Source organism: Mustela nigripes, chromosome 9 (genome assembly GCF_022355385.1).
Source record: "Mustela nigripes isolate SB6536 chromosome 9, MUSNIG.SB6536, whole genome shotgun sequence".
In the NCBI taxonomy this organism is placed as follows: domain Eukaryota; kingdom Metazoa; phylum Chordata; class Mammalia; order Carnivora; family Mustelidae; genus Mustela; species Mustela nigripes.
Genome location: NC_081565.1, coordinates 89,423,471 through 89,447,477, shown reverse-complemented (window position 1 = coordinate 89,447,477; position 24,007 = coordinate 89,423,471). Strand labels below are relative to the sequence as shown.

The following is a 24,007-nucleotide window of genomic DNA, read 5'->3' as shown; positions in this document are numbered from 1 at the left end:
GTGGCCAGGCTATTTATAGCGCACAAAGGCCCGTTTTTCTCCGACGGAGCGGGCCTACGGCAGGGCCGTCATGCACGCGGTGAAGCCAGTGAACTGAGCCTTTCATTTTGCGACTCGCTGGGGTGTCTGACACGTTCTCCGGCACGTGCCCTGGCCTGGGGATCGCATCTCCGCTGCTGCTGGCGAGCGAGCCCATGCACAGGGTGCGGTGTCGGGATGGCATGGCTGGCCCAGGGTGTCAAGCCCCAACCCCCCCACCACCCCCAGAGGAGGACGGGCCCCTGCAGACCCCATCTGTGCGCTGAGCTCCCGTGTTGGGCACCAGGGTCTCCACGCGGGGGAGGTGCTCCGATGTTGGGGAGGACGGAGCGTACGCGGGGTCAGTAAGTCGGTCAGAAGCAGTGAGATAGTCCTGGTGCTCAGGGGGGAATCCGGGACAGGGGCGCCGGGGGGGAGGGCCTCGCTGGGGAAGGGAGGTGAGGGCAGGGCCTGCGTCTGGGGAGGTGTTCCCCAGGCAGAGGGGACAGCAGCTGCACAGGCCCCGAGACAGGACTGTGCCTCCTGTGTTCGTGGTCCCTGGGGCGCTGGGGATGCTGGGACGGGAGCCCTGGAGCCAGGGGTGTGGGTAGGCCCCCAGCCTTCTGCAGGAGAGCGGAGCATAGCAGGGCGCAGCGTGGCCCGCGGGAGGTCGCGATGTGATCTGGAGAGGGGGTGGTGACACAGGCCTGGGGTGCAGCAGCCAAGGTGGGGGATAGCCCGACTAGGCCTTTGTTGGAGCAGAGTTGAGAGGACTTGCTGACAGGTCGAGTCTGAAGCGAATGGTAGTCGAGGATACTGCGAGTTTTGGCTGATTAACTGGAGAAATGGAGGGTCCTAGATGAGCCCAGCTCTCCAGGAGGCAGGGAGGCAGGCCTGGGGACAGGTGACGTTTCAAGGAGTGGATGGGCTGGGGCCCTAAGCCCGGAGCTGGGGAGATGTCTGTAGACCAGGTGAGGGGTCTCCCGGGGGCAGCGGCTTCCCCGGGAAGAGCTCGTCCGTTTCTCTGTCAGTGGAGCTGGCTTGGCGGGGCTCCTCAGGAAGCCTCTGTCACCACGGGGAGGACCAGGGCTGTGCCCGGGGGGTGGGGGGGTCCGGCAGGTGCTTGTGCAGGGAGGAGGGGTGCTCCCTGGCCGAGCTCGGGGCACTGATGAATCTGGAGGCAGGGAGTGTGGACAAGGCCGAGCTCACCACGGGAGCCCTGGCTGGCCTGAGGACTCTGCGGCCCCTGCGGTGTGGGAGCGGGCATGGGTTGAGCAGGGAGGCGCCTCCCTCCGCCCGTGCAGACCTCCTGCAGACAGTCCTCACGTCCCGGAGCGTCTCCTGGGAGAGGCAAGGCTAACCACCAGGGGCGGGAGCAGCCCCACCTCTCGGCCCAGCGGGCACTCGTGTTTGCCGGCACCAAGTGGCCCGTGTTTGCCCACTGCCCACTGTAAGCCGAGGGAGGCCGGGGAGCATTCGCTACAGAGCAGAGACGGTGCCTCTTGTCTTCCCGGCTGAATTTGGGGGTCGGGGAGGTGATTCCCGACTGAACAGGTTTCCCTTGCAGCTTGGACTAGGTCCTACTTGGAGCTGCTGCCCAGGCGGTGGGATTGGTCCTGTGGTCCCTTGTAGGAAGCTGAGGAGTGGCCCCGAACGAGTCGGGCTCGGTCCCTGGAACTTTGAGTGCCGCCTTGGCTGGAGCCGTCTGTGCCTGTGTGAGTCAGTTAAGGACATTGACACGGGAGGGGGTCCTGGGTTCCCTGGTTACCCAAAGGCCCTCCTGCAACCTTCCGAGAGGAAGGCGGGGGTCGGGGAGGTGGAAGACGAGCCGAAGGTGATGGTCGGGAAGACCGAGGTTAGAGTTGGATGCGCACAGTGGCTGGTTTTAGGTGGTGGCTTGGCGGGCCTCCGGCACCCAGATACCTGGTCCACCAGGATTCTGGGCGTGTCTGTGAGCGTGTTTCTAGACGAGATTCACATTCAGATCAGAGGACTCTAAAGCAGACTGTCCTCCTGGGTGACGGGGGGCCTCGCCCAGTGAGTGGAAGGCCTGGACGTGCAGAGAGGCAGAGTGAGGGAGAATGCCCGCTGCGCCAGGCTGCGGGGAGCTGGATGGTGGCCGCTCCGGCTTTCAGATCCAGGCTGGGGCTGGGACCGGCGCATCCTCTCTCCAGGGTCTCCAGCTCGCCCCAGCGCACATCAGGGCTTACCAGCCTGCGGGACTGTGGGATCTGATTTATTACACTAAATCTCTTTATATGTTTACATTGTTGATTCTGCCCCTGGGGACCCTAACTAATGCAGTGGACACAAATGAAGGGTTGCTGGCAGCCACCAGAAGCTGAACGAGGCAGGGAAGGGTCCTGCCCCAGAGCCTCCAGAGGGGACGTGGCCCTGGTGACACTGTCATTTCAGCCTGGCGAAAACAATGTTAGATGTGGGTCCTTCATAACGGAGAGAGAATAGATTGCCGGTGCTCTAAGCCACCAGTCTGTGGTCATTTAAATGTTAGAGCTGCCACAGAGCAAGAAGACACAGCCAGTGTAAACAGGGCTGCCCGAAATACTGTGGCCACATGCACGGGGCTGTGATTGAGTGTGTGGATTTCAGGGAGCGGTTGTGCTGGGTCGGGGCGTGGGTCTCTTTGTTCCGTGGGTCACGCCAGATCTGTTTGCGAGACGATCCAGTGGTGGATGTCTCCTCTGCGAGGCCATGCTTCTGGTTGCGGGGCGCTTTCTCAGCAGCGGCCATGGGGGCTTCCGGAGCGCGTCTGTCTGCAAGGGTAGAGCTGTGGGAGGCCGTGCCCTCGCATGCTGGTAATTCGGGGTCTTCACGCACAGGGACAGAGGCGCCTCGAGCTGTGACTGGGCCATTGTGTTCTCTCGGGCTCTTGCTCCCTCGCCCATCTGTAGCAGCTGTGTGTTACGGACGTGGATGATCGTCTCCTGCCTTGAAGACGCTGACCATCCCCCTCTCCCCCGTTCTGATTTCTGCTGCTTGCTCTGGTGTCATTCGCCGTCAGGATTAGGTCATTTTGCCGCAGAATGTGTCTCTGTTTATTATGACTCTGTTAAGTGTCCGTCAGGAAGGTCACATGGGCTGTCTCTTGGTTACCTGGCGGGCTTGTCCCGTTCAGTGTTCTTGGACCCGGCTCTTGAGCACATCTGGAATGCGTGTGCGTAACGAGGACTAAGATTGCGGAGGGTGGGGAGTCTGATTTTATGCCCTTCTGGTGTGCCGGCCCCAGTAACTCAGCAGTCCCCCCTCTGACCAGGGAATCGAGCTTCCATTCTGCGAGGTGTCCTGGGCTCACGTGCACGGGTGCCCATTGGGGGTTGTGACTCTCATCCACTGGCCTGTCTCGTTGGTAGCAGCTGCGCGGTGTGTTTCCACGGCAGGTGCAGGACCCCTCCCTCCCCGGGCTCTGTGACTCGGGGAGACGTTCCGGCAGCGATCTGTGCGTGCACGTAGGACTGCGTGTGCATGTTGGCGTGTTCTTGTGGCCGCTGGGCAGAGGACAGTGTGGGTGGACGCAGGAGAGCTGCACTGCTAGGGGCAGCAGGGGGACGGGACGGTGCAGGTGGGGGGGAGCCTGGCAGGACTGGACTTGAGACTGTCACGTTGTGTAAAGTTACCTCTTGCTGCATGGAGAGTTTTAAGGAGCTTATAAAATAAGTGAGGCGGTGATATCTGAGGAATCAGGCACTGAACAGCGTCGTCACGGGGGAGTGACGAGACAGCACATGCTGCTGGCTCCACCACTGTGCCGGGGGCATGCTCTGCCGGGGGTTTCCTCTGGGTACGGGTGCTCTTTATGCATGGTGGGGCGTGTGTGAGCACGGTGGGTGTGCATGTGCACAGCGGGTGTGTGTGTGTATGGTGAGCAGGTATGTCTGCAGGGTGGGGGGTGTGCACGGTGCTGGTGTGTGTACATGGTAGGGGCTGTGCACAGGGGTGGTGTGTGTGTACAATAGGTGCGTGTGTGTGCACGGTGGATGTGTGTGCACGGTGGGGGCTGCATGTGCATGGGGTGTGTGTGTATGGTAGGTGAGTGTGTGTGCACAGTGGGGGGCGCGTGTGCACAGTGGAGGGCGTGTGTGTACAGGGTTGTGCATGTGTGCCCAGCGAAGGTGTGTTTGGTAGGCGGATGCGTGTGCACAGAGTGTGTGTGCACAGTGGGGAGCTGCGTGTACACGGGGGTGCACGTGTATGGTAGGTGAGTGTGTGCACAGCGGGAAATGTGTGTGCACAGTGGGGGGGTGTGTGCACGGTGGGGTCCGTGTGCACAGGGGTGTGCATGTGTGTGCAGTGTGGGTACGCATGTATGGTCCGTGGGCGCATGTGCACAGCGGGGCATGTGTGTGTGCCCGGCAGGGTGCGTGTGCATGTGGTGTGTGCGGATGTTACCGTCAGGTACCGTGTGTCTGACTCAGGCCGCCAGAAACACCCATCTCTGACTCAGGCCCTCCGAGAAACAGTGCTCTGTGTCCTCAAGTGCCTTCTGTGTCCCCCTGACATCCTCTGTGGCCTCCACATGCCTCTGTGCTCCCTACACCCGGTCTCTGCCCGGGCTCCTGCTGTGCCACCCAAGCCGGAGGGCCCCACCCATGCGGGGAGCTGGGGTGGCAGGGCCTTCACTCGCCCTCCCATGCCCCCGGCCCCGCCCACACAGCAGGTGGAGGTGTGCCCGGGCTCCTTGTCCTGCTCCCCACACAGGACCCACAGCCGGCAGACTCACAGGAGGAAGTCGACCTGGCAGGGGTGGCGTGGGGTGGGTGTAGGCCCTGCAGCCCGCAGCTGTCTGCCCCACACAGGTTCTCCTTTGGCAGCTGCCCGTGGCCTAGCCTGCTTTGCAGCTGGTAGGTGTGGGTGGCTGGGGTCCAGGGGACACATTGCCAGGCAGGCTCCTCTCTTTCCCAAATGCCGGTGTGACCGGAGTCGCCAGAGGAACAGACTGTGGTACGTCTGCTCCAAGGTCAGCGGGAGGTGACGCGGGAGCTTCCTCATGGGAGAAAGATGGGGAGCTGGCCTTGTGGGCAGGAGGGGTGGACAGGGGCCAGGCCAGGTCCCCTGGGGAGGAGGGGCACAAAGCCAAGGGCCAGAGGCTGTGGCTAGAGGGAAGGAAGGATGCCTCACCGCGCCCCCAGTGCCCCGGCCTGGCCTGCGGCAGTCTGCACCGTAAACGGAGGGACTTGAGCACGTGCAGATAAACAGAGCGGCGTGGCTGTGGGCAAGAGACACACTTAAACACAGACGGGGGGCCCGGGAATGCTTCCCCCGTGTCTACTTCTCGCCATGCTCCAGGGTGATGGTCCCCAGCCCCTGCCGGGCAGGTGGAGCCCAAACTAAGGAGGGTTGGTATAGGCCTAGGAGGGAGGGCTGGGACCAGAAAGCCCGAGACTGGTGTGGAGTCGGAGATGAGAATGGGTCCAGCCATCAGTGAGGACAGGACGCGGCCCGGCACGCTGGGCGCCTCGGGAGCCAGGTGCTGGGGACTCACCAGCCCTGAGAGGAGGGACCCCCGGGCCTGAAGGGGTTGGTGCTCTCCTGCCTCTGGGCTCTCTTGCCCCCTTCTCAGCCCAGGACCTTGGTGCAGCTGGGCCTCGCGCTGTGCCCAGGCCAGGGTCCCCCTGACATCAGCGCGCCGTGACCGCCTTACAGCTGTACCTCTCGTGTGCAGGCTCCTACCTCCGGACCTGCTGGTTCTCGGCCTGTGGAGCCCATGTTCCCCGCACTGGATGATGGCCCGCCCACCTCACAGACCCTCAGGAAGCATCCCCACAACAGCCCTTCCCCCACGCAGACCCCTTGGAGAGCAGCCCCACCATGGCCCATCCCCCATACAGACCCCTTGGGGAATGCCCCCACAATGGCCTGTCCATCTCATTTTTCCTGGGAGATCAGGGGTACTTGCCCCAGAAGGGCCTGGGCGGTGTTTGTAGGGTGTGGAGTGTGGCTCGCGTGGCTGATGTGTGGAAGGTGCCCAGCCAGGGACAGGGCAGGGACGAAGGGCTCAGCGCGGCTGAGGGGGGCGGGCGCGCTGCACGGGCTTTGTGCGGGGAGGGGCTCCGGGAGACGAGCCTGTGTCCTGGGTGGGCCACACGACGTGGGTCGGGTTCAGAGAGGGTGATGTCTGGACTGTTCTGGGGGAACAGAGGCAGGCAGCTCTGTGTCCCTCGGTGCTTCTTGGCCCCTTGCCGGTGCGAGAGCTTTGGAGCCGTGACCGAGGCCCGGTCCCCGTGGCAGAATTATACAGGACGTGTCCTTGGCTGAGCAGATGGAATTCATGCTTAAAACTGAGACCGAGATGTGGTGAACCTGAGCGTGCGCCCGTTGGCTTTCATTCGCAGGGCTTTGTGCTCTTCGCTCCCGCACAGTACCCGTCGGTAGGCTTTGAGACGCGGACACGTTTGCTCTTCATGGACCCCTGGGTGGACTCTGGGGCCTGGGGCCTGGGGCCTGGGGCCGGCCGGGCTGTGGTGATCCCGATCAGTGTCTGCGGAACCGGCATTGAACAAAGAGCAGCTTCGCATCAGTAGTGGGACCCGGTTCAGAAGATCTGTTCTTCAGACAGACAGCTCACTCCTGCAGATCTGTGCAAACACCCTAAAAATGCAGAGCACATTGCCAACTTGAGAAAAGTCTCCAGATACGCATATTACATACGATTGCAGACTCAGCGTGTAAAGAATACTGAGTTCACCGCCTCAAGGTGGCTTTGAAGCCAGAAGCAGTCCGTGCTTGTTAGGAATGACAGAATATGGTGTTTTTCATGATGAGGACCATCAGCCTGCGGTCGAGGGTCCTGACGTGCTGGTCCCCGTCCCCCGGCTCCCTGCCCCCCACCCCGAGTGCGCCTTCTCCCACTTCTGATGAGCACCACCAGGAGGCTGGGGAGGCCCCGAAAGACGGCCCAAGCTGGACGGGGCGTACGGCCCCCATGGAGTCCCGCGAGCTGCTGTGGCTGTCCTGCCCGCTGGCTGCCTTCCAGACCTGGTGCTCGGTGTTGTCACCAAAGACTCTGGGAGGTGCCTGGAGCAGGTGCCTGAAACTGGGGGCACCTGGGGGCCGTTCTGGGCAGGTCTGCTCCCTCCTGCCTTCTTGGTTCCATCTCGCTCCTGCTGCCTTGTGGATTCCTAGGTCGCATCCCACTCAAAGGGACGGGGACCGTGCTTCTGGCCGCTGCCTGGCTGCCTCACGTGTGTGTGTGGGGGGGGGGGGGCATGAGCCTTGTGTGCTGGGGTAGGAGGTGTAGGCCTGGGGTCTAGGATGGAGCAAGCGTCTGTCCTACTAGGGTGGCCACGGCGCCTGTAGCCCCACGTGCGGCTGCCACGCAGGCCCGCCAGTCCGTGTCTTGCTTGTACCCGAGGCTCCCCCACTTGGTGTGCTGCGGCGGTCACCTGCACCCGCCCGGGTCATGTTTCCGCTTCCCTCAGTGCTGGACAGGTCAGCCAGCCCTCCGTCCTCACGGCTGCCATGACCAGGAGCCGGCGGCATTGCGGGCAGCACAGAGAGCGGGTGCCCGCCGCCACCAAGCGCCGCAGTGTCCCAGGCCCACGTCCCGCCGGCGTGGAGGGTGCCTGAGCCCGCAGCAGCCGTGGGGCCTCCCTGCTTGCGGCCTCCTGCCTGTGTTTGTCCGTGAGCAGGTGTGGCTGCTGCCGTCCCCTTCCTGTGCGCCCTTCCAGGCCTGCAGGGACACCCGCCCCACACAGACCGTGAGCACCAGTCCCCGGCCGAGGTGCACCCACGGGGACCCGTGCTAGTGGCTAGGGGTCAGGAGGCAGCCCAGCACGGGCCTGGGTTTCCCGGCTGAGTTTCGTTCCGCCCAGCTGTGCCGGGGGGGGGGGGGCCCGCGGCGTGGAGGGGCTTCGCCCACGTCCCTGCTCACCTGGCCTCACGGGCAGCCCGCGCACCTGGCGCTCTGTTGCCAAGGCTGGGCGCCAGCATGCGGAGGAGCTTGTCCAGGGCCCTTTGGGAGAGCGTGCGAGGGGGCAGCCGCCCCATCCTCGTCTTGGAGCCCCGGCCCTCGGTCACTGCCGTGGCTTGGCCTGCCTGATCTTCAGACACTGAGGGCCTGGCCCTTGGTGGGACCCCTTGTCTGTCCTCACATGGCCCCATGCCCCTTTCTCCTGGGGGAGCACAGCTCCTTCCTCAGCCTCCCCCACCCCACGCCCTGAATGAGCCCACACAGGAGAACAGTCGGGCCTCCATCACGCACAGCCTGCCATTGATAGGGGCGAGAATGGGGCGAGCGTGTTCCACAGCCCGAGGGAGGCTCGCCGCGGGGCCTTGTCCCGCTGCTGAAGGGTGCCTTGTGGTGCCTGTAGCTCGTCCCCGTGGCCCCGCCCAGGCTGTGCCTTGTACACCCCGCCGTGTCAGGACAGACCCGCCTCCCCCCCAGCACAGGTCCCCCTGAGAATGGGGACGCCAGGCCAGACGGGGTCCTGAGCGCCCCAGTCCCATGAGCGGCGTGGGTCCGGGACCGGCGGGCGAGCACAGCTGCAGGCGAGGTGAGGCCGGCTGGCGGGTGGGGAGGGTTTGGCTTGTTCCCGGAGTCCAGTGTTTCTCCCTCATCCCTTCTGTATGGACGGTCCGCTGCGGTTTTCTCCTCGAAGAAGCAAGAGCATGTACACATCCGAGTTTGATCTTGTGCCCAGGGCTCGCCATGTGCGATCGCGTTTAGGCCCCCGACGGAGCAGGGATGCCGTGGTCGTCCGCAGCCGGCTGACCAGGAGGGCCCTGTGGCACGTCCTTGCGTTTCTCCCCATTCCGGGGCTCGGCCCCTGGTGCTCCTGGTTCTCACAGCTCAGTTGAGTGGGAATGAGCTGAGGAAGCAGGCGGGCATCCTGTCCCTGAGTGACCGAGGCACGAATGGCCTTCTCCCCTTCTCAAGGACTGGAGGAGTCTGTCTGTCCAGCCTGGGCGGCTGGTTCAGGTCCCAGGGACGCGTCACAGCATATGTGTCTCCAGGTCTTGTGGGTTCAGTAAGGAAGTCACTGAGGGCCAGGGCCACCGAGGGAGTGGCTGGGACGAGGCTCAGCCAGGCCTGGCTGTACAGGGATGGCAGTGGGGAGGGCCAGGGCGGTGCGGGGTCCAGGCCAGGCCCCAGGCCCTGAGGGCTCGCGCAAGGCAGCGGCTGGACTGTAGCTGGCACAGTGAGGGGCGCAGCAGGCATCTGGCCAGTCTGGCCCAGGGGTGTGGCCAGTGCTGCCCCTGGGGGGTGTGGCCAGTGCTGCCCCTGGGGGGTGTGGCCAGTGCTGCCCCTGGGGGGGTGCGAAACACCAGGGACCCTGCAGCGCCTGCTTGAAGAGGCCGCTGGTGGTTCAGCGCTACATAAAAAGACCCCGTGAGGGGAGAGCCCCGAGGCTGGGAACTGGGAGGGCTTGTTCAGAGCTTGGAATTCATACAGGCCTGGCTCTCAACGGGGTGCTTGTAAGCCTTCCAAAAACCAGGGTCGGATTTGCATCTGAATGACCAGTCAGCCGGAGCAGGCCAAGGAATGTGCTGGTTTTCTGGTTGTTTTGCACTCCTTGTTAGCAATCATTTACATTTTTACTCACCACCCCCCCATTCTTAAAACAATATTACCTGGCTGTGGCCTGGCTCCTGATTTCCCAGTGTGCACTTCTGCACATGTACCTTCCTCGCAGGGGACCCTTCCCGCCCCCCCCCCCCGCCCCTGTGGAAGGGGTGAGGCAGTGCCCCTCCCCCTGGGCTCCCCAATCCTGCAGGGCACCAGGTGGGCTCGGAGCTCTCACAAGTCAGGTTTGGTTTGGACTTCCCAGAATTAACGAGAATCAAATCTAAAAACTCATTTTTTTCCTGGAAGAAGAATACAGGAGTTGTGCCCCTGCTGGGCCACATAACAGATAGCCATGGGGTCTGCAGAAGGCAGAATAATGAAGGGCTCCTGTGGACATCCATGTCCTGATCCCTGGAACCTGCGGCACCCCTCCTGTCCCAGGACCTGGCCCCCACTGGGCAAGGGATGTCCGTGCTTCCACAGCTGGGCCGGCAGCCACAGGCCCTGGTGTGCGCACGCAGAGGGCAGTGTGACCGGGGCGTGGCAGAGCGCCTTCCCTGGGTCCAGCCCATGGAGCAGGCCGGGCCTGGTGGCCGATCCAGGCAGAGGCGGCTGCCACTCCCTGGTGCCCATGCGGGCAGCTGCGGGTTCCAGGTGCGAGATCCTGTGCCAGCCCTGAGTCCCACAGTGCTCCTGTGTCGCCGCTGGTTGGATCCTAAGGCTCCTGTGACCTTGCCTGTCACACGGCTTTGCTCAGGGACCACATACACACGCCACACACGCCGCAGGCACTGACCATGTATACATCTCACACACGCCACACACACCATGAGCACACGCCTCCCACACCGTGTACTCACATCACACACACCATGCACGCGTGTTGAGCTTTACCTCGGGGCTCTCCTAGACGGCAGCCTGCAGTGTGTGGCGAGGAATCTTGATGCGAAGAGTGGGTCTTAGTGCAGAGGTGGCCGGCACCCTTCTGACGTCCTCGCTTCCTGAAGCTTCCTGGAGCCTGGCTCCCCCCGGGACCGAGACCCCTGACCCGCCCTCCACTCGGAGTCTCTGGTGGCTGGTGGGGTGTGGGCAGCACGGAGTGGAGGCCAGGTGGACGAGGCTGGCCAGCAACTGCCGGGCGGGCTTCTCCCGGGTGTTGTTGGGTCTTCAGCCAAGCTCTGCCTGTCTGGAGTCTCAAAAGGCTGGAGATGGGTGTATCAGCTGTGTGCCAACAGAACGCAGGTACTTTGTCCACCTGGAGAGGTGCCTTTGTGGGGCTGGCCCTGGCGGGAGGGCAGAGTCATCAGGGACCGAAGGCTCTGGAAGGGAGCAGGCCTTGGGACAGTCTCGTGCCGCCGGCCCCTGCCCCTCACTCCACGTGCGGGGAGCTGTGCGACTTTGCGGCCTCTCCTGCGTCACATCCGCACAAGCCGTGGAAAGGCCGAGGGCCGGGTACCCTCCAAGAGTTGGTGTGACCGCCTTGTTGGCTTCCAGTGCCCCGCCGTGTGCTGGTCACAGAGAGGGGGGCCTGGGTCACCTCGGAGGGCTCAGAAGGACGGCCCTTCCCTGCGGGGAGGGACGCGGTGCTCCGCTGTGTGGACACGCCGCACCTTCTTATCCATTCAGGCCTGGAAGGACACTTGGGCCGGGGGAGCATCTCCCATCTTCCGTTCTGGGTCCTGTGGCTGGTCTATTGATTAAATCAACATAAGATATTAATGGGAGAAAAGTGAATTTAACTTTGTACCTACGGGAGTTCCAAAGATAAAAAACTGCAAGAAGTGACCAGAGGGTAGTTTTCCTACCGATGAAAAAACAATCTGTTTGTGAGGAATGGACAGCACAAAGGGGTTTGGCCTCGGGGTGGCGCATCAGTGGAGTAGGGAGCTCTCGGCCTGCACAACACTCCGGGCCCTTGTTCTGCACCTCTGGCCCCGAGGCTGCCTTCCGCTCCCGGTGCAAGGGGGCATGCTTCCCGGGGGACGTATTTGCCTGCTCCCAGCAGAGCGGTGCTGGCCGTTCTCACGTGCCACGACTCCACACTGGACAGGGTGCACGTTTTGGGGCAGTGTGTTCTGCTACCCTGGGATGCTCTCAGCTTTCGGCTGCTGTGAGCCCTGCTGCCGGGAACGCGGTGTGCACATCCCTGTCGGAGGCCCTGCTTCCACGTCGTGTGGCCGGGCTCTCAGCCTGTCTGGACGCAGGGATCCGAGGCCTGCTGGGGGCAGAGGCTGCAGAGAGGAAGCCCTGCCGGCTGCCATCTCGAGGCCGCGCCTGCTGTGGTCTGGGGCGTGCGTTTGGCTCTGTACTTCCAAGCTCACCTGTCATAGGGTACCGTCAGCCCGCTTGGCTTCTCTGTGTGGTGGCTCCCGTGGCCGTCGTTAGGAGAGAGTGCTCGAGGGCACCTGCTGTGTGGGTCTCAGCGTTTCCGGCTCTCACTAGGGCGCGGTGAGAACAGCTTCCCCTTAGATCGGGGCTGCCTGGTGGGCGCTGAGCCCACTCTGCCCCCCTGACCCCTGCTTCTGCTGTCCTTGCAAAGGCCTGTGTGCACTTGGCACCAGGTCACAGGCACACGGGACTGTGGCAGTCACTCAGGGCTTCCTGTCCCGACTGCGTGTGCTGTGGGACGGGCTCGGGTCTGCCTCGCACGGGGTGACCGGCGTGGGCCTCAGGGACATGGTGGAGGGACTGAGAAACTGAGGCGGGGTTAGGAGCTGTGCGTGGCCAGGGTCGGTGGCCCTGCGCCTGGCAGTCGGGGGACGGCTGTGCGCCAGCCCTCTCGCTGTGTGGGCGCTAATGGCACTCATCTCCCCAGAGGCTCACACTCCATCCACTTACAGACTCCAGGATGCAGGGGCAGACACTCCCGGGAGCGGGGAGGGCCGTTTGATTTCTATTCTCCGAGACAGCACGAGCAAATGGCTGAGTCATGCCGGCTGGTGAATGAGACCGAGCAGTCACTTGAGTGCCGGGGAGCCAGTGTCCAAGGCGGCCTGGGCCCTGCCCCTGCCGTCCGTCGCCGCACGGGCCTCCCTTTCTGGGCGCTGGAGGCGAGGAGTGGGGAGGAGGACCCCGGGCGCTGGGCGCTCCGAGGCAGGGGGTGTGCCGGCAGAGGACGCCTCTCCCGGCCTTGGCTCTCTGTGCGACCCACCCTCCCTCCGGCCCTCCGTGGGTCTTCCCCCTCCTGCTGCGTGAGAGCGTGAGTGTTGGGTGCCTGCGTGGGCCCGTGTTCACCTGTTCTCGGGGAGCAGGTGCCACTCCGCCCGGGGATGTCCTTTAGGACAGGACCTGAGGGGCGGGGGCGGAAGCGGGAGAGCCCCGAGGGCGCAGGGGAGGTGGTTTTCCTCCAAGCCGCAGGCCAGCTCTTCCTCTCCAGTGCCCGGTGTCTTCCCAGGGGAGAAGGTGTAGAAAGATCACCGCAGGAAACCTGGTCTTTTTAGGGCTCCGCTGCCATGGACCTGTCTCTGGAAAGGCTCCGCCGGTGCCCTAGCCCTTCCCTGTTTAATCCTATTGTCAGCGGGGGGAAAAGCCCACCCGCGCTTTGAGGCCAGCCTGTCTCCCAGCTCAGCCCCTGAAGGGAGCGGGGAAAGAGCCGCCGTGGTCACACCGCTGGGACCCCAGCATCCAGCCCCGACACCCTGCCTCATGTGTGTCCCTCTCGGGGGTAAGTGGACGGCCAGGCCCGGCGGGGCAGGGCACACACGTGGGAAGGGGAACAAGGCGTAGACGCCAGGACAATGAAGCCACAGGTGCCCGCGTCTGGCGGAGGGCCAGGAGGGCGCAAGTGCCCCCCAAGGACAGCGGGAATGAACTCCTGGGGATGGGGCTGCCTTCCCCTTCCCGTGGGGTGGCCTGAGAGACAGAGAATCTGGGGAAGCCACTGATACTCGGAAATGTCGTGATGTTTTTATAAGAAAACACAAAAACGTATGCTTTCTGACGGGCACACTGTGAGAAGGTGCCGCACGGCCCTCCAGCCCCTGGCCCAGAACCCAGCATCGCACGTGCCGGAGCCCCTCGTCCGCCGGGCTGCGGTCACGGAGGTCACAGACGTCATGGACGTCACGGCGCGGCGTTCGGGCCTCGCAGATCGGGTGCACCGGGCGCCGGCGAGCTCAGCTGAAAAGCCGCTAGTGCCCGCCGGCGTCGTGGAGCGGGCGCCACCCCGGGCCCCGCTGGACGCAGCATCCCTGGCGGGCCTTGGCACGAGCGAGTCTACCCGCACGGGCTGTTCTAGCCTCTCCTCGCTGCGTTTGATAATCTACGCGACGGTCCGAGCGTGTGGGCGCGCACTGGCCCGCAGTCCGCGGTGCCTGCCGGGCGGGCAGTCGTTGTTTATTTAGCCGCGTCCTGACCGGGACACGTGGGCGCTCTCAGTGCGGGCGGCGGAAGCGGCGTGGACATGCACCTCCGTGTGAATGGGCGCGACTGCTGAGGCCGGGACCAAGCAGGCGGCGTGTTTGCTGGGCCCCTCTGGGAAGCCGGCTGACTCCCCCCCGGCCCCCGGCCCGTGCTGGCGTCCAGGTGCTGCTCGAGGTGGGGAGGGGGTTTGCAGCTGGCGGCAAGCACCCCCTGGAGGCAGAAAATCGCTTCCCCCTGAAGATGGAGGGTCCCCAGCCTGCTGACGGTGGGTCTGTGCAGGGGTGTGTGTGAGGGGCTGCCCAGCGTAGCTAGGATAGAAGAGAAGTGGCCCCCTGGGACCCAGGGGGGGGGGTCTCGGGCAAGCTCGGCAGGTGTAGTTTCGCATCCGTATTTCAGGAAAAAAACCCATCCGGGTCTGAAATTTTGTGAGGAGTGTTCTCCCTGTGGCTGAAACGTTTCTAGAATCTTCTGTCACCTGGGACTGTTATACTCTAGTTTTTGCGTCCAAGAGACCACCAAGGAGCCAACACCGATGCAGTCACACGCGGGTTTATTCGACAAGCTCAAGCTAGGGCCCAAGTGTACCCGACGCAGCGGAGTAGGGACTTGGACCCGGAACCAGATTACAGTCAGAGTTTTTAAAGGCAGAGTCGGGGTGGACTCGGCGGTGGCTGAGGACAAAGGGGATTAGGGATGGCGTAAGTCACTAAGGAATTTTGGAAGCAGGGTCTCCAGGACCTTGAGGGGCTAGCTGTTGTTGGGAGAGAGGTTATTACCAATAATAAAAATCTTCTCGTGAGACCCTTTAGATGTATATCGGTGGGCCATGTACTTGGGAATGATTCTCGACACTATCTTGGAGGTTTAGAGATAAAGGTTCCTAAAGGGATTGTTAAAGTAGACTTATGGGATCCTGGCTGGACCTGTTGGGGTAGGGGGTCGGTCAGCGAGGATTGTCCTTAGCAAAACCTCAAGGTGAGGGCAGTTGAGTCCCCACAGGAGAGGCACTCTGTTTCAAGGGCTTGTCAGTAGGTGAGGAATTTTAATGATTTTCTTCTGCCTCTGTTTCCCACATCAGCTGAACCTGAGGCGGGATGGCTTTAATTTTCTCGGCCCCCACAGGGACGTTTTGGGCAGGATTGCCTTCTGAGGCTGGGAGCCCGTCCGGGACAGCCAGGTGTGCCCACCTCCTGCGGGGCCCAGCCGAGCCCCGGTTGATTAGGGAGGAGTCAGCCAAGCGGGTTTATCTGGGGAGGCCCACGCCTGCTAGACTTAGGACCGCCAGCTGCATGCCTAACTTGGAGCACGTGCTGAGATGTCGGTGAGGAACCGGATGACCTGGGTGGGGCCAGCTGTGTGTAGTGGCTCCACGAGGCCCCGGGGTCAGGGTCACCCACATAGGGGGAACGTTGGCTCTCCACTGCTAAGGACTCAAAAGGCGGTGCTGGGGACTGGGCCGGGGGCCGGGGGCAGACACCGGGTTTCGGGCTCTCCATGCACGGCTGGCCCCTGGTGTGACTTCTGGAAGTGTCTGGGCCTTTGCTGTCACGTGTGTGAAGGAGGGATCCCCACGAGGAGGATGGTCTTTGGCCCATCCGGTTGCTGGAAGAGCCTCTCCAGGAAGCCCACATGTCCCTGGTGGCACGAGGTGACCTGACCAGTTCTTCTTCCCCTCCCCCCGCACCCCTCCGAAAGGCTGTGCGGGGATGGTGGGGACATGGGGCCCCCAGCTGGGTCTCTGGGAGGGTGGCTGGGGGCGGGAGCATCCCTGGGGGCCGGGGGCTGCTGGGGAAGGTGAGGCTGGGATCTGCCTCCAGACCAGTGGCAGGTGGTCTGTGCCCAGGGGGATGGATGGGGCGGACGCGGTGGGTGTGGACGGCAGCCCCGCCCCTCCCCCAGCCCACACATCAGCTTCCGGCTTCCGGTGCCTGGAGGGTCTGCGAGGCCGCAGGGCCGTGGGTGGGGCTGAGCAGCGCCAGCCCTTAGGGAAGCTGCATCAGCGTGGGCAAGGTCGGAGCCTGGAGGAGCCTTCTGCTTCTCCTCTAACCCTGCCGCCAGCCTGGTGGGATCTGGTTTTCTGCTCTCCAGGGGTGTCCCCCGCCCCGCGTCTGGAGGTAGGGCTGGCCGGGTGCTGTTGGGGTCCCAGCACGGAGGGCAGTCCAGTGCAGGCACCAGACTGTGCTGGTGCAGGGCGGGCGCGGGGCTCTCTGTCTCTGCTTCTCCCATCTGCACTGAAGGGGCCAGACTCCGGGGTTCTTGCAGGTACCAGCTCACGTGTGCATTGTGGGGAGCCGTGCCTGGGGCCTGGCCCAGGGCTGCCCCCTTGCTGCTGCCCGTAGCCTCCTGGACGGCACTGCCCGCGCATGGCCTTTGGACGACAGTTGCAGGCCAGGCCCAGGTCCCTCCCTGTATCTAGCACACAGTGTCTCCCCTGTCCCCAGTAGGGACGTGGTGGTGGTGCCGCTTTGGGGTCTGAACCATGTCCGTGTGTGGTCACAGGAGGCAGAGTGCGTGAGTCAGGCAGGCCGGCTGCATGTGTGCTTTGTGAAGAGGGGGTGCCGTTCCTGACGGAGACCAGCCCCCCCCAGGCTGCAGCCTGCCCCACAGGACCCTGTGCCGGCCAGCCCGGCCCTGTATGTCCTCGGGGTGAGGACGGCAGGACAGAGGCAGTGCTCTGGAGAGCTCAGTCCTAGGCGATGGCCATCAGGGTCGCTGCTCGGGGCCACCACGCGTCTCCGAGGTGGGGGCCTTGCTCAGCCGGTTTCTGTGCTAGGACATGCCCACCGCGCTCCCCGGAGGCAGCCCGACACCCACGAGTGGGTGGCATGGGGGGTGGCCCCGAGCTCTGCCTGTCGGGAGGCACGGCCAGCTGGCCCGGCTCCGGGACCAGTTCTGCAGGAAATGAGACCTCGGGCCCCGGCACCCGCAGTAGACAGGGCCATGGACACGCGCACACCCCTGCTTCCTGAGTCCGCGGCAGAGTGTGCTGCCGTTTCCTCAGCCCTTGCCGGCAGAAAGGGAGGCAGGAGTCCTGTATTCTGCCTGCTGCTGCTCTGCACCCACGTTTGGGGTTCCCCCTGGTCTGCCCCCAGGTCCCTGTCCCTGGATGAGGGGCCCGGCTTGCATGGGGGCACCTGGGGGCAGCACCTGGAGGCCTCTCTCAGGCTTGCGGGCACAACCATGGCCCTGCCGTGGCTGCCATGAGCAGGGGCCAGCCGGGGCCAAGCCTCTGTCCTCACCAGGGATGCAGTGGCAAGGCCCTACTGGGGGCAGAGGGCGGCGTGGCTTATACTGGTGCAGGAAGGTTCCAGAGGCTCTAGCAGATCTTCCCATTGATTTTTGGTTTGTGAGCTGTGAGGAGACCCCACTGTGTCCACGCTGCCTGGCTTCTCCTGCACTCCCCAGCACGGGTCCCAGGACGGAAGGTGGCTGCTCAGGCCGGCTGGGGACCGTGAGGGGCAGCCAGCCTCCAGCCCACGTCCTCCCGCCAGAAGATGACATGAGGCGGGGCCAGAGCCACAGCCATGTTTCCGTGGCACTCGGGAGGTGACACGGGCCTCAGAAAGGGGACGCCTGCCTGCTGCGGCGTCCACACTGTGGGAAGGCCGGACGCTCTGGGCTGCAGGGCAGGTCACAGGGCCGGCGTCCGGCGAGCCTGGCCTGCGGTCAGGGCATAGACCCCTCTCCTGTGTGGAGGCTGCAGAGTGGACCCCTGGAATCCGGGGTCTGGGCTTCCCTTGACCTGGGACTTCAGCAGAGGCCGCTCCAGACACCCACTTGCCGTCGGGACCGACGAGAGCAGTTGCTGGGTCCGGTCCAGTTGTTTCAACCACCCTGAACGGGGGGTTTGCTCGAGGCCAGACCCGCACCGTTTGACGTGGCCTCGTCCCACATGCAGCGTCGGCTCTTGGAAGCATCCGGAAGACGAGGAGGACCACGAGGGAGGGTCAGTGGGACGGGCGAGTCCGGTCCAGCGTGGGGCTCCCCGTGCTCCCCTCAAAGGTCAGGCTGTGGCGGTGCTGACATCGGGCTGTGCCTCTGTGTGCTGTTTGGAAAGTAGAGATGATTGAGACTCGGGGCAGAAGCCGTGTGCGGGGGACTGGGCAGGGGTCCTCTTGGCAGCCATGGAGACCCGTGCTGTCCAGCTCCTACCTGCCCACAGCTGCCGCGAGGCCCATGGTTGATGGAGCGTGAGCTGGTGCGGTTAGAGCACGGATCCCAGGGGCCCAGGCTCAACGTGACCAGGTTGGCTGCCAGGCACTCTGCAGCGGCTGTGCGGCCTGAGGGGGCGTTTCTGGGGGTCCCCTTGAAGCGGTATAGAAGCTGGCGAGTCAGAGCAGATGCCTGTGTGCAGGTGGCTGTGCAGAGAGGCCAGCGTGGCGGCCACCGGGCGTGCTGGTGGACCCCATGTCCTGCTGGGGGCCAGCCCCTGGGGCACTCACAGTGCTTTCGCCCACGGCATGTGCCTTCTCTAATGGGTTTTTGCCAAGTGGAGAGCAGAGGCCCCGTCCCAGAGGGAGGCCGGGTGCAACCAGAGGACCTTGTTCTGGCTCAGCCTTCGCAGACTTGAGCTGGACGGCGGCCTGCGGCCGAGCTGGCCTGGCTCTGGGACCCTGCTGTGTATTTTTAAGGAGTCACTAAAGAGGAACACAGAGAGTGGCATTTTGTGGTTTTTAGACTTAAAAAAGAACTGTCCGCCTAGACCTGGGCTTGTCCGGGCTCCAAGGCCCGTCCTCCCACTGTGGCTGAGCGGAGAGGGTTGCTGGTCGCTCTGCAGCTGGGCTAGGCCTGTGCAAGGGGCAGGAGTCGGGTCCCCTGGTGAGACTGTGCACACTCCCCCTGCGGGCACTTGGCAGGCAGGACACTGCCCCAGGTGGCCTGGAGCATAGTCTCAGCCAGCCCCCGGGGTGGGCACAGCTCCAGACAATTCTGTGAGACCTTCATGCCCTGACCAACACAGAGAGGAGGAGATGCCTGCTGTGGGCTTGGGGTGCCCCTTATCTCTGCCCTGAGCTCCTCGAGAAGCCTCCATTCACCGTGGAGCCGGACGCTGCCACAGAGGGTGGTTTCCATCCCTGCCTGCTGAGCTGTGGCCCGCTCCAGTCCCAGGGTGATGGACTGTTCTGGAAACAAGTATAGGAAGGGCAGGGGACACCAGCTCTTTCACTGCAAAAATGTGCGCCTCGAGCAACAGAAGCCTTCAGCGGGGGCCAGAAGGAAGTACCTTCTGCAGATAGGCTGTGGTTAGAAGAGCTCCTGGGTTGAGTTTGCTGGTAGTTAAAATCACTCTTTAAAAGGAAATGGTAAGGGGTGCCTGGCTGGCTCAGTCGGTAGAGTGTGGGACTCTTGATCTCGGGGTGGTGCGTTCCAGCTCTCTGATGAGTGTGGAGCCTGCTTTTTTAAAAATGAATTTTAAGTGAGAAATTGGCAAAGATCTGAATGTCCAGTATTATCCTATTTAATTATAGGGTTGTAAATTATAGGATTGTGGGGTTGAAGGAAGCTTGGGAGTGCTGGGTGGCGCCCACGGGTGAGCCCACAAGGGACACCCCCACTTCCTGGACTTCCTGGTCTCGGTGGCTGCAAGCCTGCCCCTCCTGTCCCGGGGCACTGAGCTGGGATTTCTCTGCACTCACGGCCGCTGGACCTCTGTGCTCTGTGTCAGATCCCTTAGATGGAGGTCCAGCAAAGGCCCAATCAGTCAGAAATGATGGGAAGTCTGTCTGCTGTTCATGGAGACTTGTATTTTGGTGGAGTCGTTGAGTAAGCTTCCAAGTGGGAGCCATATGTGAGTAGCACACTATGCAGCGATTCGGCAAGTCTGTATTACTCGGTGCTTGTCACCGTTAAGTGTCCCCATCTGTCACCACGTGGCATTGGGAGGGTTACTGGTGATGTTCCCTGTGCCCTACTTCCTGTCCCTGAGACTTCCTTCCGTTGTCAGTGGGACTTTGTACCTCTGAATCCCCATCTCTCCCCTCCCCCCACTGCCTGCCCCCGTGACCCCAGTTTGCTATCTGTTTAAGAGTCTGGTTTTTTTGTTTGTTCATTTGTTTTGTTTTTTAGATACCCGAGTAAGTAAACTGTGTTTCTCTGACTTACTTAGCATGATAGTTTCTAGGTCCCTCCGCGTTCTTGCAAATTGCACAATGTCATTCTTTTTGATGTCTGCATAATATTCCACGCTCTGTGTGTGTGTTTGTGTGTGTGTGTACACGTGCGCACGTGCGGTGTGTGTGTGCACCTGTGTGCATCTGGTGTGTGTGTGTACACGTGTGTGCGTGTGGTGTGTGTGTGCACTTGCATGGTACGGTGTGTGTGTGTACACGTGCGTGCGTGCGGGGTGTGTGTGTACCTGTGTGCGTCTGGTGTGTGTGTGTACACGTGTGCGTGTGCGGTGTGTGTGCACCTGCGCACGTGTGGTGTGTGTGTGTGTGCACCTGCACGCGTGCGGTGTGTGTGTGTGTGTGTGCACCTGCGTGCATGTGGTGTGTGTGCACCTGCGCATATGCAGTGTGTGTATGTGTGCACTTGTGCACGTGTGGTGTGTGTGCATGCACTGTGTGCGTGTGGTGCATGTGTGTGTACACGTGTGTGCATGCGGTGTGTGTGTGTACGCGTGCGGTGTGTGTGTACACGTGCGCGCGTGCGGGGGGTGTGTGTGTGTGTACATGTGTGCGCGTGCAGGGTGTGTGTGTACACGTCGAACTGCTGGATCGCGGAGTAGTTCTGTTGATTTTTCTGAGGAGCCTGCGTCCTGTGCTCCACGTGACCACACGCGTTCACACTCCCACCAGGAGGGCGTGAGCGCGCCGTTCACTTCGTGCTTCTTTCCCCAGCAGCGCGGTCGTCCACCGTTTCCAGAGTCCGAGTGGTCCCCTGCGTGGGCACCTCACATGGCTGGGTGCAGCCGTCCGAATTCCTGGTGGGGAACCGGGGCAGGATTGTGGGCCCGTGCTGCCCTGCGGGCCCTCGCCACTGCACCCTAGAGCAGCTGGCCTCCTGGCTGCCCTTCTCAGAGGTGCGGAGGAGCCTCTTGCTTTGATGCGCAAACCCGCGGTCGGGGTCAGGGGCTTTTGGGAGCTGAGGTCACATCTGCAGAACAGAGACCGGACGCGTGCAGGACGAGCCTGGCCTTCGCTCTCCGCTGTGGTCAGAGCGGCCACGGGACTGCTGCCTTCGGCGTGGGCTGCGCCTCCCACGCTCGCCTGCACCGTGGGGAGCGGAGGCCAAGGCCAAGCTGGCCGGAGGGAGAGGGAAGCGCTCCTCGCTCCTGACTAACTCCAGCCCGGTTTCACAAGAGGACTGCTGGGCTCTTTTCCTGTGCGGTCGGAGAAAGGCACCGTGAAGGGAGCCGCGGAGTCCGGCAGGACGCCAGCAGTTGTGTGAGGACGTCCCCTGCCCTCCGCTGTGGCGGTGCCGAATTACAGCGCGGGGGGTTCTCTGTCGAGAAACGAGCGTAGACACGTGTAGAGAGCTGGGGCCCGGGACCGGCTGTCAGCGGGGCCGGAAGTGTCTTTTTCCTTTTTAGTCAGGAACCATGGGGCTCAGAGCTGTTTGGCGGAGGGCAGTGGCGAGGTGCGGTGAGACGGGGCTCACAGACACACAACCTGCCCTCGGTGCTCAGCGCCGTGAAATTCGCAGAAACGCGAGACGCGCCTTGTCCGACCCCAGAGCAAGCAGCTCTGGGCGTGACAAAGGCTTAACTGAATTTCCAGAAGAGAGAAGTTTTTCAGTTTCAGATTTCTTGGCATTCGGGTTATTTGTGCAGTTCTCTTGCAACGCGTGCATCACTTTATTTCCCCGTGTTTTGGGGAGCGCACAGGTGGCCTGCCCGTGCGAACAGGTAAGCCCCACGGTTGGTCACACTTGCCCGTCGCCTGTCCATCGATTGTGGCAACACCTCCCCCAGCGTTCAAACAGAAGATGTGGGTCCTGGGTGCTGGGAGGGCACGGCCTCGTCGGGGGGCGCTCCCTGGCGTGCTCCTATGCGCTGCGCCGTCCAGTACCTGACCCAGAATCAGACGGTGAGATGGAGGAATCCAAAACCATTTCTGCCGGTGCTTAGGGGTCCCATTTGCTCGGGTTCCTGGGACATGTCTTGGGCCACAAGGGGCCCTGGGAGACCCTGGGAGTCATGACTCTGGGAGTCCTAGGTATGGGGTGGGGTGCCGGCTGTCTCTGTGCTGCGGGCGTGACGGGTCCCACTCCGGGGGTGCTGTGTGGGAGAGACAGTGTTGGTTTCCAGCGAGCACCTCCTACTTCTCAGCAGTCTTCCAGAAAATGGCACGAGTTGTACCAGCTCTTAAAGCAAAAGAAAACAAAACTATATCCCAACCACCAAAAAATGCTGTGTTTGATTCTGAGGTTTAGAAACTGGTAGATCACTCACAACCACGGGGACTGGCACAGAAGTCCTCGACACCTTCGCGCTCCTGCCCGGTGCCTGCTGGGGCGGTCGTTCCCATTCTCCGTGGTCGTGTGTCACCCCTCTGGACTCGCGCTTCCCTTCTGGGGGCTCCCCCCAACTGCTGGATTTCAGGGAGGATGAGTTCTCGAGGTTACAGATCTGAAACCAACGGCCTGATTCTCTTTTGGCAAATAGCGAACCAAGACGGTGGGGCGTATTGGCGGGCTTACTCTGCAGGGAAGGGACTGGTCAGTTGGGGACCCACCAGGTTACATCTCCTTCACGGGCGCGATTGCACACTCATTCCTCCCTCCTGTTTGCACAAGTGCATGAGTGCCACGCCCATCCCGGGGTCTGGAGGTTAAAAAAAAAAAATGCAAGAGTTCCTTTTCAGTGCACCTGTAGTCGTGATGCTGTGGGCACAGGCTCGGAGGACTTACGTGCTGAAATGGTCTCCTTTCCTGTTCCTTTCAGAGCCCAGATTTCTGAAGACTCCGTCCTGGAAACGACTGAGGGACGTTTCTGGAGGCGCCAGATACAGGTAAAAACATGGTTTCTCCACATGCGTCCCAGTCTAGCAGAGCCGACACCTCGTAGAAGCCTCAGTGGGGTCCGGCACACGGCTGGTGCCAGCTGCCTGTGTGCTCCGCAGGGCCGGGGTCGGGACGCGGCTGCTGCCACGCAGGCTTCTGTCCGTGCTGGGCGCCTGGAGTCCCGCGCACAGCCTGCCTCTCCCCGTCCCATGCCTGCCCTACCCGCCCTGTGTTTCTGTTCCGGTCTCTGGGCTGCGGGCCCCTGGGGGCCCTGCAAAGCTCCAGCTTCTCCTGGAGTGCAGGGGCTCGTCAGCGGGGTCCTAGGTGCGGGGACGGTCTCCGTGTCACCCTGGCTCTGGATCGGGGCCGTTTTGTGACGGATCTTCACGTCGACCATGTAGTTCCAGCTGGAAAGGAAAGAGAAATGTCCGTTTCACGTAAAAGCAGAAGGAAAGCCCGCACCCTCCCCCCTTCTCTTTGGGGTCATTCCTGTCCTGCGCGGATGTGGCTCGGGCCGGCCTCCAGCAGCCCCACGGGCTCCGCAGCCGCCGTGCTGTGTGGGCGTCGGTGCCGGCCGCGGGACTTGCCTGGCCGGCTTGCTGGGGCCGTGTTAGCAAATGCAGCTCTACCTCTAGAGCTCTTGGCACTGTCCGTGCTTACGTGTGGGCTCACACGTGTGTGCTTTCCGTTCCCTGCCCCGTTGGGCCGGGCTGCTGGCCCGTGTGGGTGACGCGCAGTCGGAACTCCAAGCCCCGACACTTGCCTTACCAGTATTTTCCCCTCAGGTCATTGATCTTTGATTTTGTTTGTTGATCTCCTTATGTAAAACAAAAAAGTCGTTGGGGATCTCGGGGGGAGTTGGGACGACCGGGTCCCTGCACTGAGGCTGGGTGAGCAGCGTGGAGGTCCCTGAGGTAACGCCCCGGGGACGGGCCCGCCTCCCGCCTGCCTTGTGCTAACAGGCGCGCAGCCTAGAGAGCAGACGAGGCCCCGCCCCCTCCTTCATGTCCATGCGGATGGGACAGACAGGTCGTGGACACCCGGTGGCCCTGGGGGAGGGGCCGGCGCACAGACGGCCTTGGGACGTGCCGCTCTGCCCCCGGGCGGACTGGGTGGAGCGTGTGTGCGCAGGGGCTGGGTTCGGTGAGGCGAGAGCTGTCA

The 24,007-nt window shown here is 62.8% G+C and overlaps 1 protein-coding gene across 6 annotated transcripts in view; it reads left to right on the top strand.

Annotated features, from left to right (window-relative positions):
* The window catches only part of SEMA4D (semaphorin 4D), an 83,533-nt gene that overhangs the window by 26,965 nt on the left and 32,561 nt on the right, over positions 1 to 24,007 (top strand). The window contains exons 1-2 of one of the 6 annotated variants that reach the window (XM_059412093.1): positions 15,684 to 16,017; positions 22,788 to 22,854. The gene's annotated coding sequence lies outside the window, so the exon portion shown is untranslated. Of the gene's footprint in view, positions 1 to 15,683; positions 16,018 to 22,787; positions 22,855 to 24,007 lie in introns of those variants that run through there. The other 5 variants (XM_059412094.1, XM_059412091.1, XM_059412092.1 and 2 more) reach the window with 5 other exon arrangements.